This window comes from Acromyrmex echinatior, chromosome 14 (assembly GCF_024713525.1).
Source record: "Acromyrmex echinatior isolate Ae372 chromosome 14, ASM2471352v2, whole genome shotgun sequence".
NCBI classification, from domain to species: domain Eukaryota; kingdom Metazoa; phylum Arthropoda; class Insecta; order Hymenoptera; family Formicidae; genus Acromyrmex; species Acromyrmex echinatior.
Genome location: NC_141865.1, coordinates 5039144 through 5053176, shown reverse-complemented (window position 1 = coordinate 5053176; position 14033 = coordinate 5039144). Strand labels below are relative to the sequence as shown.

Here is a 14033-nt window from a genome sequence, read left to right as displayed (position 1 = left end):
CAGAAGATTAGAAATTTTGCTGTAAGAATATTTTGTATATTTCCGCGTTTTGCTAGATAACAATTAAGAGATCGCTTTCATGTAAACAGCATTGACTTTTGAATTCACAGAAATTAAATCGATCCTATATTTATACATAACTGGTTTAAAGAAATTTGTATCCTTTTTTTACATTTAAAGTTTCTACTTGCGCATTACCAATAAACTTTATGACGGAATAAACTCGATCGTTTAAAGTTCGAGAAGTAAAACTTTGTGAAAAACTTTGTGGTGTGATTATCCGTTTTGTGTAACATAAAGTATTCATTAGGCCAAAACTTGGAACATTTAAAACGATAATGCAAAATATATAATAAAACAATATAATAAAATAATTGAGATAACAAAAAAATATGTACCTGTCTAAAATACGTAAAAAAGCTTTTAGCTTTTAGCTTCTAATTCTTTTTAATTGTTAAAGTAATTACTAGCGTTTATTTATTTATATCAATTTTTTGTATAAAAAGCAATTTAATATAAAATACAATATATATATAATATATATTCTCAATATATGTTTGCTGTTTAAAAAATTCTTATAAAATTTAGTAATATGAACTATCGCTATTAAAATGGATTTATGTGCGATTTATTTACTATTCATACATGTATGGCTGTTTGTGCATCTCCTATCCATTCAATCACAGGTATAAATGATTCAATATGTTTAAACAGTGATCATACATATGTAGAGGATAGTTAAGGCTTTCCAAACTTCCTTCTTTCATTTACAAATAGTTCAATCAATGAATTGATTTTGTTGGCTAAAATTAAGCATATTATAATTTTATATATTAACATTAATATTTAGTATCAACGATATGTAATATTAAACACATCTTCATAATTAATTTTCAAATATTTCTAAAAAATAACAAATACATCTGTTTTATTAATAATAGAATATAATAAAAAAAAGTGTTAAATTAATAAACTAATTAGATATTAAATTAATAAATAAATTAGAACATCTTATTAATATAAATCGTCAAATCTAACGGATATTATCTCACATAAACACATACACACATATTAATTTATTTTTATTATTCATATAGTTGTCATATTAGTCATGGTTAGTATAGATACGGAAGATGACTGAATATAACCGAGACGTTCTGTTCGTTAAATTTGAAGATTTATATTAATAAAATGTTTTAATTTATTAAAGCGATTTTATTAATCCATTTAGGGTCAATAATTTAAAAAACGAGCAACATGATTAGATGGATAAAATTATAAATTAAATTTATTAATTTATATTCAAGCGTGCATCGGTGTCTACTGTTTCGGAATTTATTTTCTAGTTCCATAATTTACGGTTAACTCTTAACCGAGGTTCATTGTCTCTTTCCATTTTTAGAATTGAAAAGAGATGAGAAACAAGTTAAACCTTGGTTAAGAGTTAACCGTGAATTGTAGAATTGGGTCTCTTCAGCGTGATAGAATGAAATTATTAACGCGCGCGCGCGTGTGCGCGCATATGTGGATAGAAATTATTATCGTGTGATAGACGTCGCTTATTTTTAGTTGAATCATAATTGATATGATCCATTTGGTTACGAAATCGATTAATTCAGCAAAAAATTTCCTTGGTCGCCGACAAGAAACCATTTTGACTACAATGATTTCTCGTCGGCGGCCGAGAAAATTTTGATCCGTTTGCGTAATCAAACAGATCGCATCAATTATGGTTCAGCTAAAAGCAAACGATGTCTACCACACGATATGCATAAGAAGAGTTCTGTGATTTATCATTATATTATATTTATATATATATATATATATATATATATATATATATATTCACACACATATATATATATATATATATATATATACACATGTGTGTGTGTGTGTGTATAATATATACTATTTAAACATTACAATATCTTTAAACATGCTACTAAAACCTGAATAAAAATGTTGAAGATTATTATCTCATTTTCTATTCTGTTTTCTCTTCTAATATTGCAGCTTTTAGCTTGCAACTCGTATTAAAAGAGATGCTCTTTCTAAAAGGTAATAAAAATATATAAAATGTGCAAAGCTAAAGGATTAACTACATAACATAACCCGCACAACATAAACCGTGCAATGTAGCAATAATATATGGATACTACACTAAACTCTTATTTAATTTTTTGCTGTTAATTATTAGAAGCATCTAATTACTTTCTTTTTCCTTTTTTATGAAAGAATTTGTGTATAAAACATGGGACCTAATATGAAATATCAATCTATTTAAATAATATATATTATTATTATGCCTGTGTTGTGCCGACATCTGTGCCGTGCCTCCAAGCGAATTGAGTAATACATGAAGAGCGTGTCGCTAAAAGGGGTTGCAGCCTGCTTAACTGTTTGAGTTGGAGAAATTTAACTATTGAGACATCATTTCGCTCGGACGTGTTCCGATCGCTCCGGTATTTCGCCGCAGTTCACGAATGCTTTGCTTGTACGAGTTTTCAATAAAATGCTTCGTTCTCTCTTTTTTAACAATTCGGGGGTGCTTGCACAGCAAGCGTAACATTTTGGAGGCTCGTTCAGGATTAACGCCGTGCGTTAATCGCTTCGTGCAACCGAATCGCCAGCTCGAGCGAACGCACATTCCCAAAACACGGAAATAAAAAAACATGTTGATTAAAAAAGAGAGAAGCACTTTTTTGAAAATTTGTACAAGCAAAGCATTCGTGAACTGCGGCGAAATATCGAGCGAAGTAACATCTCAATAGCTAAATCTCTCCAACTCAAACAACTGAGCTACAGACTGCAGGGTTGCAGCCCCTTTTAGCGACGCGACACGAGCATAACAATATATAGTCTTAAAATTATATTTAACTAAATATGTATATGTAATAATTTTAATATTAAAGTAGCATAGAAAGTTTAACTTTACTTAACTATAAATTTGCAAATTAAAAAATATGTAAAAAATGCATCATAAATTATTGTTGATATATGAAAACATGGGGATTAAATTGTTTTAAATATTTTGCAAATTTAAATATTCTCAAAACATGTCAATTTTTATATATCAAATAAATTCATAGCTATAAAAGTGTATATGTTATATGCTCTCAAAAAGTTGACTTGTACGGTTATGGCATTTAAATATCAACGTTTGATATAAAAATATCGAACGTGTTAAATAAAATTGGCAATCGTCCGCTTTCGTATACAATTTTATTAATCTCGTTCATAATATTTTATAATACTTTCTTAAATTAAGGTAATAAAATTTTTATACTAATTTATTAGATACATTATAGTTTATTACAAAATAATTTTCTAATGCGAGCGCAATCTAAACACTATAAAGCAATGTATATATGTACGTAATTACATAAGGGATCTATACTTTATGCATAAGAGATGTGTATGTTAACATTATATTACAATATTAATCTTCAAATACAACAAAATACAGGTTATTTGGATCCAAAATGAAAATTTTAAGACGATTATACAATCCGTACGATTAATACTGAGATTCTATTACAGTTAAAAGAACTTTAAATCAAATTTTTATATCAATTATTGTATAAGGCAAAAGTTCATTTGTAATTTATACTTCAAACGAATCACTTTAAAACTTAAATATAGTTTTTATAGCTATAAATTGATGGTTAAGAAAAATTACATTACAACTTCTTTAAGTCAAATAGAATATTTTTGTATTGTTAAAAAAATTTTTAATAGATTGAGAAAAAAGCGTTTTTTCCATGTTAATTACAGGTACATTATTATAAATTATTATGCATCTATAATCTGCACATTGGCGCTTTTTTTACCAATTTTTTATCATTAACTAACTATAAATTTATTTATAAATTGTTACGTAGCTAAGATGATCATAAATAGTATATTACATACGTACACGAGCGAATAGGTTAATAAAGACAATTCATCATATAGATACGCTATATAAATGTAATTTATATAGATTATGTTTATATAGCGTACACACATACACACACACACACACACACACACACACACACACACACACATACAGAGAGAGAGAGAGAGAGAGAGAGAGAGAGAGAGAGAGAGAGAGAGAGAGAGAGAGAGAGAGAGAGAGAGAAACAGCTTCGCATATATAAAGCATAGCAAATCATTTTCATAATTATAACATAATTCAGAAAATAAGAAGGTAGGAACATGTATATTAAATTTCATAATCACATAGTGATAAATCAAACAAATCATATTGATTAATCATTTGATTCTGCGGTTTTCCATGTAAACATGATTCTAGCGTATTATCGTACATAACGTTTACGTATTATTCAAATATTGTTGAAAGTAGTTTATGTATTATTCATGTATATAATAGTAGTAGAGATCGAAGTTCATGAGAGAAATTCTGTTTCTGTTGTACTTCATACTAACCGTATGACAGTTTCGATATTGTGTTTATGTGCACAACAAGAGAAGAAACGTGAGCATGTTTCAACAAAACAAAATAGAATTGAAAATACAAATGGAATTGGATGAAAAAAATTTCGCATGAACGAAGATCGATGAACTATAACTTCGAGAAAGTGTTTTCTAGTCAACCTTTAAATAAGGGCAAAAGAAATATGATTACATTCATTAACGTGATGAATTTAATAATATTTTCTTAGTATTACGTAAATATATAAATTTATGAGGATAATTAAATACAAGAGTAATATAGTAGTACATATAACATAAATATGTTTAAAAAATATTACTATGTAATGTGTAACACACACACACCCATACTTATCCATCATTTATATTTTCATAGTTGCTCTTTGCTCTATTAAATATTTATCACTATATTATTCGCTTTAATAAGATTGGAAAGATTGAAAATCTGTAGAAATTTCTGAGAGGTAGAAACTTTTTCCATAATTTCATAATTGCCTGTTTTCGCTATAAATACAGATGACCAGATTTTCTTGCAGCAAGCAGAGATATTGCAAGTAATTTTTTAATTAACTTATATTTCGTTTCGAATCGAATTTGGACGTTTCAAATAAATTATATTTATTTATAATAATAATATTTACGTTTGTTGAATTATATTTTTCCGTAATCAACCGTGCTTCGCATGTCAACGATTTCTGTTGCAGAGACTTACATTTAAACGTACAATTGAACGAATCAAAGTTACTGTGCTATTGCAAACATTTAGCATTAAATTTTAATTTCTACGAATTTTAATTCCAACGTAAAAATAAATTTCGTAATTTTGTTAAACAGCAAAATTGTATATTCATCACAATAATAAATTTAATTACATTTGTACATATTACAAGACCAATTGCATACACTTGTAATATGTACAAATGTATGTAATTAAATTTATTATGTATATATCAAAATGGGCAGTGATTTAAATAAAAAGTAAAATTTTTCAATTACAGTTTCGAATAAATTGGTCGCGTAGTAATTAGTTCAGGCAGAATTTATTAAAAATTAATTAAAATTCAGAATGTGTTATATATATATGAATATATTATTTCTAAAATTTAGAAATAAATATACAAGTAAATACGAATACATTATTTCTAAATAAAATTTAGAAATAATGTATTCATGTATATAGCACATTCTAAATTTTAATTAATTTTTAATAAATTCTGCTTGAAAACCAATTACTACGCGACCAATTTATTCGAAACTGTAATTGAAAAATTTTCGATCGAATATCAGAGAAGATGATACAAAAATTATTTTAAAAGATTCTTAAAATTAAGAATTATGTATTGATTTTTTGTAATACTGACATGTATTTTTATCATTTTTATATATTATAAGTAAACTAATATATTTAAAAGAATTTATTAATTTCTATTAAACATCTAATTTCAAATGCTATCAATCCATTTTGAACACATTGAAAAATTTAAATACGTTGAGAAGTTTGAAAAGATTGTGTATTGAACAAACGTTTAGCACGATATCCTGCCTATCTTGCAACTAGATCAATCTATACTTACCAATCCATGGTTTATTGAAGATTATAATGGGGATAAAGTAAGTTGATACATTCGCGATAAAGACACTATTCTCATTATTTCAGTCAGTCTCGTGTTTCTCTACGTGTTATCTATGTTCAAATTCTATTTCTGCATAATCCAAAAATAAAACATATTATCACAGAAAATTAAAGAAAATCTTTTAATACAATTTGTCCTTTTTTGCATGATAAAAAATTTTTAAACTATAATTAAATTTCTTTAATTGTAACTGCTTTACTTTTACAATACAATCCAAAGAATTTTATACATGTTAATAATTATACATATCTTATTATCATTTCACTAAATCAAACATTGTATAATAACATTAGTTTAGTTTCGTTGAAATAGAATTCACATTAAAAATAGCGTTATGTATGTAAAGAAAATTAAATTAAATTAAATTTTAATTTCAATTTGCGTTGTGCTATTTTTTGTTAAATAGAATATTACATATTCAAGCGTACAACTTGATAGCATGGAATAAAGTGCAATAGCCCGTGCATTTTTAAACTAACTAGTAAGAAACTCACGTTCATATTTGAACTATCTATGAATTTACGATAATGCTGAACAGTGCAATCAACTCTATTGTTTTCTATGGTCCATGCGGCAATTTCTATATGCAGATACTATTAACTTTCTCGAAAACTGCACTAAAAATAAAGTAAACCATCATGCATACAAAACGTATTTTCACATCAAATAATTAAGTAACTCGTGAACGATTAGACAGAATATTATAGACAGAATATATACTGTCTATATACTGTCTATAATACAAAGTTTCTTCAAACTTTCTCTTTAAGAATTTAATTAAGACAGCAGTAATTAGAGTACTGTAGTTGGAGCAAATAATAATACTAAATTTTCACGGTAGCAAAATTAGCCCTAAATTGCAAGACTTCTATAAAGCATTCCGTATAAAGAGGATATTTTCTCAATATTTCTTGCATAATAACAATCTCTCTTCAATGCTGTACACAAGTTTTATTCCTTGTTGTGCAATATACAAAGGTCCGTTTAAATCATTTGATGCATTCCGTACAAATTGCGGTGTGCTCAATGAAACATAATATTAATTTAAAAAATGTGATTTGCTTTCTAATACATATATTTTAAAAATTCATAACATTTAACAATATTATTACAGACTCAGGAAAAAATTTTTTATATAATTGTATATAAAATTACATTATATAAAATATATACATTTATATACAATTATATAAAATTATATAGAATATATAATAAAAATTGTATAATTTTTTATATAATTATATATAAAACATTTTTTCCCGGGAAGTTATTTTAGATATTTCGTTTTCTAAATCCAATGCCTTAAACTTTGCACAAACATGATATTTCCCATTAATACATTCTTTGATATATTGTTCAATCTACATGAAGAGAACGATTTTGCTGAAGTAAATAATATATAGGACACTCAAACTGGTTGTTAGAATATTAAAATTTTTGTTTAATAGTTGTTCGGCATTATTCAATATTAATTATTTTGTAATTGTCCAACATAATTATTTTCAGATCTGTATCTAACTTTAAATACTTTAGCAAAACGATCCTTCCCGTGCACCAAACGTCTGCATGGTAATAATAAAAAAATTGTTTCACTATTTTTTTTTAAATTAATGTATGTGTAAATTATAATATAAAAAATTCGTCAATGATAACGTATTTTCTCTTTTGCATTTTAATATTTTGTATCCAAATTAAACATAATAGAAAATCATATAATATAATTGTAAAAATAGACTTACATAATATAAAATCATATAAAAAATTGTACTAATATACTAACCCGTACGTGTTGGTTCAGTATTATATGGGTTGTGATATATCCCCGCAACATGAAACAATTTAAAGTATTTATCAATAAATCGTAACACTAACGAAGCATGGGATATACGATTATACAATACGATTAATTAAAAAGCCAAGTACACTTGAATCAAGGATCGCTTGCAAGATGTTGATGTAACAAAACAAAGCTATTTATTCGTGAAAATAATTCCCGAATGGTTAAAAAATGTCGAATGTGTGGAAATTGACATATTTTGACGAAAGAATATCAACACATTTCCATTTTCGATGAAAAAACGATTTTACTGAAGTTTTAAAAATCTAAAAATTTTGCTAGATCTAAACATAATTCTATTAGATTTTTTTATTCATCATTAAAGTAATTACATCGGAATCTCAAGTATGAGAAAAAAATGATGCAAAAAATATTAATGTTCTAATAACAAATTCTACGTAATTATTTTAATGATCCAAATAAAATTATTTTTAAATTTGTATTTAGCTAAATTTTTATATTTATTTCAGTGAAACTGTTTGTTCCGTGTAGAAATAATTCACACTACTTTGGGTACATGTTCTTCTTTAGTTCATTAATATTCATTGTTCATGAAAGTCGATGCAAATCTCCCAAAGAATTGATGCAACATGTTCCTTATATATTTCAAGAAGATCATGGGAGCGCACTGAATTTGTACATAAATCTCACGAGAGTGATACCAATTTAACGCGAGAACTTTCTATAAAACTTTAAACGTCATCTATTTATTATAGATGTAACTGTGATAGATAATTGATCTCAGATAAAAAGTTTAAAGATTAACTATGATCTGCTTTTATCATTGCTATCTTCTTGCTCTATCAATCTTTTTACCTTAATCTTAAATGATGCTACTAAATTTCTTTGAGCAAAAAAAAGTATTGAAATTTAACGGAAGTAAGCAGGATGTTGAAGTGTAAGCAAAAATTGAAATGATGTATACATATAGTACTTAGAGAAACCATATGTACCGTAATAAATATATTGTATTAGATTGGCACGAAAGGAATTATTTGTCAAATAAAACTAGAATGATATTTCGATAAAATCAAAACGAAATTGTTGCCACAGGCTTTAGTATTTTTTTTATCTAAGAAAATTTTTTGATCTCTTTTTTTCAAATAACTTTGGTTGTCTAGCTTTATTTAATAGAATTTAATAGAAAATCAATAAATCTTTTATGTCAACCTAACACAATAATTATTGCTAACAAATATATAATTTTATTCACTTTTATTCTAACATTTTCAATAAAATTTTTTTTAATCTGAAATTGTTTCTTATCATAAATCAGTTAGCTTTTGCTGGAAAATATGACAGGAACAAATCTTCGTGCTTTACATAGCATAGGAAGTGGCAAATCGAATAGCAAGGAGAACGACGTTGACATTGTAAGGATTAATGACGACAATAACAGTAACGAGGATCATAATAATGAAACAAGGTATATCGACACAAAATCTATAATGAGAATAAGTAGCATTAAGTTCCTCTTCCAGTTTATTGGCAATTTATTGTCAACATCAATTTTATATGTCATAATTTAATCTTTCTACTCAAAAGTTGAAGTTAAAGACACAGCGGAAAAAATAAAGTAAAAAATGGAACAAGTTAACCCACGAAATTGATTGAATCAAACTAAAATTCAATTTGCAATGAATCATTATCTGAAATCAAATTTATTTTTTACCATAATTTATTATTTCTAATTTTTTATTTGTATTATTTCTTTATTCTTTTTTGTAAATTAAACAAGGATTCACGTAATTTGCTGTATGATGTTATTATGTATTGTAATAATGCCATATATATCGAAAAGCCAATAACCTGCATGAAAGCTTATTAAATCTGTATATTTAAGCGATTGATATATTTGTGTTATTGCAAATATATTGCTTTACTGCAAACGTATAAAAAACGCATTATTAACTTGACTTTTTTATGTAATTCTCTAATTTCTATCTCGTTCAACTTGGTATTACATATTGATTTCAATTTAGCTAATCGCCACAACGTCTATGACGCGAAAGAGGAAAGCTTTGTCTTAATTACGATGTATATTACGCATACGTACCTTCTCTCATTATATAGTCTATATATAGATTCATCGGCTCGTAAAATCTTGGAATTAATACATATTAAGGAAATTAACGCTAACTTCCTGTCATTAAAAGTTTATTAACTTTCAGATATGCATAATATTATCCGTAAAATATAGTGTAGAATAAAATACGCTATTTAGATATCCCTATCAATGCTAAAAAAAAAATAAAAGATTCTTGTTTCAACATTGTACTCTATAAATCAATATCGGAAATGCGTCGTGTATCAATAACATGCTAACAGTACTTCTGAGAAGAGACCGTCACATAATGGCTAAAAAATTAAATGATGGTTTTGTGATAATCTGACAGAATATCCTTCAATGAGTAGCATGTGAAATCTATTTGTCAAATACACGTATTACTGGATTTCTAAACCAAGAAAGTTAGCTACTCGTAAGATCCGTAAAGTCCACAATTAGGGTATCATTACACTCTCAAACACGCAATCAAATCGTAATCTCAATGAGAGTGGCCATTATCAAGGAGAAATCCGGTAACACGCGTTACATTAACAAATGGACTTCATATATCATTCATGAAAGAATACTCTATCAGATTATTACAAAACCGTCATCTAAATTTTGGCCATTATGTGACAGTGTTGTGAAAATTGTTATTGGATGTGTTTTACTTTTAACCATATTGTTAAAAGCAATAACTTAGAATTCATATAATAGTTTATACTATCTCTATTCAAACATGCAAAAATCTCAATTAAATCCTTTAAATTAAATGTAAATAGTACTCTGCAACAATTTAAAAGTTTTTTTTGCGCAGTAATTCCGTTCTTGAAAATTCGAACATGACGCACGTTATTTGTACTCATAATGCTTTTATTTCATCATATATCTAATAAAGAGTTGCGTTACATATTTTTGATATACGAGAACACATTCACATATCGTTCCATGCAATATATTCAGATACTCGGTGCTTTTCTTCCGGATCAATTTACAATTAATATTTGTGGCTGATATTTACAATTCAGTCGGTAAATAGTAGTTAACTCAATTTTACGTCTACTTAAATTTTTTATTTTAACTAAAAAAAAACCAATAAAAACAGAGAGAGAGAGAGAGAGAGAGAGAGAGAGAGAGAGAGAGAGAGAGAGAGAGCATGGGAATTTTTATATACAATCAGTGACAGCAACGATTTGTTTTTCTTCAGATATATTTGCAATATAGTCGCTATTATTGATTATCAACTGCAAGAGAAATCGTAGAAATCGTTTCAGATTTATTGAGTATTATTGAGAAATAATGTTTGTCGATCATTATTGATATGAAAATTTTTTCGCGACGCAATGCGTACGCGCGTTTTAAACTCTTAGTCAATTAAGTCCAATGCAACGGATTACACTTTAACTTTAAGCTGTGCTTAAAATTCTCCTTCTCTGTCTGTCTCTCGGCTTCAAAAAGAGAAAAAGAGAGTTTTAAATCTCGTTTAAAATCAAAGAAACGTTGGTGTAATCGAGCTTAAGAAAAATAATCTTATTTCCGATTAAAGCGAATCTTAGTGCTTAAATATTCCGGTGTTTCACACAGAAATATTAAAGCACTAAGATCCGCTTTAACTAAAAAAAAGATTATTTCTCTTAATTGATTCATTCTTGTCAGTTTAATTTCGAATTATAATTATTTAAATTCTTAATTTTTAAACGCTTTTTGGTGCACCATACCCGACTTTCTTTTTCCAATGCTTACTTTTTCTATTGCTTATTTTTTTATTAATAAATAATAATATTTGCTCTATATCGTTGTGCTCTTTAATGTCTGGCGTTTCGATTTAAAAAAAATTGTTTACAATACACCTATTTTTAACTTTTATGAAAAGTAAGTGAAGATAACTAATTGAAATGGGTATGTCATACCATAGGGTGTTGTTTCTGTAATGTAACGCTTAAAAGTTAACTTTAATAATTTTAGTTTCTATGAATTTTTAAATTATATTTATTATCATTCGTCCTGCTTTGAATAAAGTTCTTTTGTTTTTTTAAAAATAATATTAGTTTGAAAAACATGGTCATATATGAGTGCACATTGCGTCCAAATTCACAAATGATAGTTCTCGATGAAAGTTTGGAATCTGTTGAGTTTGTAGCTCACATGTATATTGTATGATATATTCCAATTGACTCTCTCAAATTCATGGAATGGATTTTGCGGTCACGTAAAATTCAGGAAACCAATCTAAATATACAAACATGTCTCGATACATTTCTGGAATCTAAAATCTTTCTTTAATTGATGAAAAGAAAGATGAACATATAAAAATATAATCCATTTCAAAAATTTAAATAATCTTATTTGTGCATTTTTTATTATATCACGTTATTACTAGTGTCATTACTCATTTGTGTTTCATTTACGTTTTATCGATCCTCCATCTCCGTAATATTTTTTTTTTTTTTGTAAAATTGTGAATTTTGATATTATCAATTTGAATTTTGAATCTGATCTATGCATCAAATCCATCATAGCATAAAAAGCGGTAATCTATCAAAATATTCGTTACGTATGATTTGCTCTATAGAATAAATATATGCAAATTCTATTACATTTTCCAATAAAAAAATATTCAATTGGAAAAATATAAATAATTTACTTCGTTATAGATGTTGCGCAAGTTTTCTTGTCTATTTTAATATATACTATAACACGGTTTATATATACACCGACATAGAAAATATATTAAAAAATTCTTACCTCTTCACATCTGTTATTTATGTGTTGCTTTTGTGATGTTAAACAAAAAATCCATTATTTTCTCATCTATTTTTGATACCTAAAGCTATCGCATACATATATCATATGTATGTTACAGCTGCTAGTTCAAAAAGTTAATTCTCGTACCTTTGCATTTACAGTTTTATAAAAATTATTCCAATTATAAAGTTTCATGATGACGTTTTCGCTTCAAATAAATCATCACGCTAAATTAACATAAATACTGACGGAAAAATTTACATTTCATGATAATCTATATAGAAGACAATCATAAGAAACAAAGATAAAACATAAAAAAATATATAAATTAAACAAATTAGATGTAAATTTGATGTATATTTTTAATAAAAACATAATTTCTGAATATTAAATTTAATGTATAATATAATAAATTACTTGTTACAGGACATGTCGCATAAAAATACAAAATAAAATTAATAAAAGAGTGATATTAAAACAGATCTATATATAAAAAATAATAGTGCTTGTAAAATATATTAAACATCAATCTAATATTTTGTGACTTTTCGCGGAATATATGTAAGTTACAGATAAATTATTTTATCATGTATCATTCATATAAAGAAGATAAAAGATTGTAGAAACAAAATTTATAATATATTACAAAAAACTATGTCGACATTCAAAATTGCGCTACATTTTGTTCATCATTTTTGTGAGTTAGAAATAAGATTTTTAAATACTCTATATATACATCATCTAGCTAATACCTTTTTAAAAATGTATTCAATTTTTTTTATAATTTTGCGCTTGTTAGAAATTACATTACAATTAAAAAATATTTATTTTAATAATGCTACACTACATATACACACTACACAATATATTTAATTTTTAATATATTAAATATATTTATATATATATATTATATATATTAAATATATTAAATATATTTTTAATATATTAATTTTTAATATATTAAAAAACTAATTTATTTATTATTTGCCATGGTATATTTAACAGAACAACAGAGGAAAATTAATTATATTTAGGAAAGTAATCTTCTATAATAATCTTCTATAATAAATCTTTTGTAGTAAATGCATAAAATAATTAAACGACTACACAATAGCATTAAAACATGGATAATATCTTGCTAATTTTCTCGAAAAAAATGTTTAAATGGCTTGTACTAAGACAATTTAACTTAGCGTAACAATAACATTACTAATTTTTTTGTTTGTGAAAAATTATAATTTAGATAGATGCAAATTGATTGCTTAAACAATTAAATATAAATAAGATATTATTTACAAAAACGAAATTAAATAGGAGTGATGCGCGAGTG

The 14033-nt window shown here is 26.1% G+C and overlaps 1 protein-coding gene across 3 annotated transcripts in view; it reads left to right on the top strand.

The window, feature by feature from the left end:
* Positions 1–14033, top strand: part of LOC105148661 (neuropeptide CCHamide-1 receptor) — a 42644-nt gene that overhangs the window by 7589 nt on the left and 21022 nt on the right. The window contains exon 2 of one of the 3 annotated variants that reach the window (XM_087413036.1): positions 9188–9337. The exons of 1 other annotated variant lie outside the window; for it this stretch is intronic. The gene's annotated coding sequence lies outside the window, so the exon portion shown is untranslated. Of the gene's footprint in view, positions 1–7692; positions 9338–14033 lie in introns of those variants that run through there. One more of the 3 variants, XM_087413035.1, reaches the window with a different exon arrangement.